We start from the raw sequence: 3,286 nt of genomic DNA, 5'->3' as shown, positions 1-3,286 counted from the left end.
CGACTATTTGGCGGGGGGGAGGATATGCGCCGCGCGTGGGGGGGGTGCGGTGGGGTGGGGGGGTGCGCCGTGTCCTGGGGGAGTGACGCGGGGTTGGGTGGGTCGAGTGGGGTTTTTCGAGGTGGGGTGCGGGGGGGGGGATATGCGCCGCGTCGTGGGGGGGTGCGGTGGGGTGTGGGGGGTGTGCCGTGTCGTGGGGGGCTGACGCGAGGTGGGGTGGGTCGAGCGGGGTTTTCGGAGGCGTGGTGGGGTGGTATGGAGGGAGCGGGGTTTTTCGAGGTGGGGTGCGGGGCGGCGTCGTTGGGGTGGGGGGTGCGCCATGTCGTGGGGGGGTGACGCGGGGTGGGGTGGGTCGAGCGGGGTTTTCGGAGGCATTTGTGGTGTGGCGTGGAGGGAGCGGGGTTTTTCGAGGTGGGGTGCGGGGGGGGGGCGTCGTGGGGGGGTGCGGTGGGGTGGGGGGGTGTGCCGTGTCATGGGGGAGTGACGCGGGGTTGGGTGGGTCGAGCGGGGTTTTTCGACGTGGGGTGAGGGGGGGTGGGGGGGTGCGCCGTGTCGTGGGGGGTGCGGTGGGTTGTGGGTGGTGTGCCGTGTCGTGGGGGGCTCACGCGAGGTGGGGTGGGTTGAGCGGGTTTTTGAGGCGTGGTGGGGTGGTGTGGAAGGAGCGGGGTTTCTCGAGGTGGGGTGCGGGGGGCATCGTGGGGGGGTGCGGTGGGGTGGAGGGTGCGCCGTGTCGTGGGGGAGTGAGGCGGGGCACGGTGGGTCGAGCCTCGTTTTTGGAGGAGTGGTGGGGTGTTGTGGATGGAGCGGGGTTTTTCGAGGTGGGGTGGGGGGGGAGGTGCCGCGTCGTAGGGGGGTGCGGTGGGGTGGGGTGGGGGGGTGTGCCGTGTCGTGGGGGGTGACGCGGGGTGTCGCGATGCCCCCTCCCCCCCCCCATGCACCCCCCATCCCCCATGACACGACACGACGCGGACCGTCTCTCCCCCTCAAAATTCGCCTCCCCCCTCAACACACCACCCCCCCCCCAAAAATTCGGCCCCCCCTATGACATCCCCCCCCAGCCCCCATGACACGACGCGACGCGACGCGCCCCGCCATGACACGACACGACACGACGCGCCCCCCCCCCAACACACACCACACCATGTCGCGACGTGCCGCGCCCCCCCCCCCCATGCACTCCCCACCCCAGCCCCCCCACCCACGACACGACATGATGCGACGCGCCCCCCCCCATGACATCCTCACCCCACCCCCCCCCCATGACACGACACGATGCGATGCGCCCCCCCCCCCCCCCCATGACATCCCCCCCCATGGGATCCCCCCCCTCCCCGCCCCCCCATGACACGACACGATGCGATGTGCCACCCTCCCCTTAACACACACACCCACCCAACACAATGCCCCCCCCCCCCCCCCCGCGCCCCATGGCCTGACACGACGCGACGTGCTCCCTCCCCCTTACACACCCACCCACCCTCCATGACGCCCTCCATGACGCGACGTGGAGGGGGGGGAGGGGTGGTGTTTTGTGTGTTGAGGGGGGGGGTGGGGTGGTGTGTGTTGAGGGGGGGGGGGGGGAAGGGGTGGTGTGGGGTGGTGTGTGTTGAGGGGGGGGGGGGGAGGGGTGGTGTGGTGTGGTGTGGTGTGTGTTCAGGGGGGGGGGGGGGGGTTTGGGGGGGGGGAAGGGGCGAAATTTGGAGGGGAGGGGGGCGAATTTTTTGGGTGGGCGGGGGAGGGGTGGGGTGGTGTGTGTTGAGGGGGGGGCTAAATTTGGAGGGGGAAAGGGGAGGGGTGGTGTGGTGTGGTGTGGTGTGGTGTGTGTTGGGGGGGGGGGGAGGGGTGGTGTGGTGTGGTGTGTGTTGAGGGGGGGGTGGGGTGGTGTGTGTTGAGGGGGGGGGGGGGGGGGGGAAGGGTGGGGAGGTGTGTATTGAGGGGGGGGGCGAATTTTTGGGGGGGGGGAGGGGTGGTGTGTGTTGGGGGCGGGGGGGGGGAAATTTTGGAGGGGGGAGGTAGGGGTGGTGTGGTGTGGTGTGGTGTGTGTTGAGGGGGGTGGCCGAATTTTTTTTGGGGGGGGGGGGGTGGGGTGGTGTGTGTTGGGGGGGGGGGGCGAATTTTTTGGGGGCGGGGGGGTGGGGGGAGGGGGAGGGGTGGGGTGGTGTGTGTTGAGGGGGGGGGCGAAATTTCGAGGGGGGGAAGGGGGAGGGGTGGTGTGGTGTGTGTTGAGGGGGGGGGGATTTTTGAGGGGGGGGGGAGGGGTGGTGTGTGTTGAGGGGGGGGGGGGGGAATTTTTGAGGGGGGGAGGCGTGGTGTGGGGTGGTGTGGTGTGGTGTGGTGTGGTGTGTGTTGGAGGGGGGGGGGGGGCGAATTTTTGGGGGGGGAAGGGGCAAAATTTGGACGGGGGGGGCGAATTTTTGGGGGGGGGGAGGGGTGGGGTGGTGTGTGTTGAGGGGAAGGCGAAATTTGGAGGGGGGAAGGGGAGGGTTGGTGTGGTGTGGTGTGGTGTGTGTTGAGGGGGGGGGGGATTTTTGAGGGGGGGGGGGGGGGAATTTTGTTGGGGGGAGGGGTGGTGTGGTGTGGTGTGTGTTGAGGGGGGGGGGCCAATTTTTTGGGGTGGGGGGGCAAAATTTGGAGGGGGGGGGGGGAGGGGTGGTGTGGTGTGGTGTGTGTTGGGGGGGGGATTTTTGAGCGGGGGGGGAGGGGTGGTGTTTTGTGTGTTGAGGGGGGGGGGGGTGGTGTGGTGTGTGTTGAGGGGGGGGTTGTGGTGGTGTGTGTTGAGGGGGGGGGAAATTTTTGGGGGGGGGGGAGGGGAGGTGTGGGGTGGTGTGTGTTGAGGGGGGTGGGGGGCGAATTTTGGAGGGGGGGGGGGAGGGGTGGTGTGGTGTGGTGTGTGTTGAGGGGGGGGGGCAAAATTTGGAGGGGGGGGGAGGGGTGGTGTTTTGTGTGTTGAGGGGGGGGGGAATTTTTGAGGGGGGGGAGGGGTGGTGTGGTGTGTGTTGGGGGGGGGGGGGGGTGGTGTGTGTTGAGGGGGGGGGGGGGGCGGATTTTTGGGGGGGGGGGGGAGGGGTGGTGTGGGGTGGTGTGTGTTGAGGGGGGTGGGGGGGGGGAGGGGTGGTGTGGTGTGGTGTGTGTTGGGGGGGGGGGGCGAATTTTTGGGGGGGGGAAGGGGTGGTGTGTGTTGGGGGCGGGAAGGGTGGGGAGGTGTGTATTGAGGGGGGGGGGGGCGATTTTTTGGGGGGGGGGGAGGGGTGGTGTGGTGTGGTGTGGTGTGTGTTGAGGGGGGTGG

Source organism: Lygodium microphyllum, unplaced genomic scaffold (assembly GCF_053477565.2).
Source record: "Lygodium microphyllum isolate KBCC unplaced genomic scaffold, Lygodium_microphyllum_v1.1.10 scaffold_571, whole genome shotgun sequence".
NCBI lineage: Eukaryota > Viridiplantae > Streptophyta > Polypodiopsida > Schizaeales > Lygodiaceae > Lygodium > Lygodium microphyllum.
The sequence above is the reverse complement of the archived record's forward strand: the minus strand, read 5'-3'. Positions refer to the sequence as shown.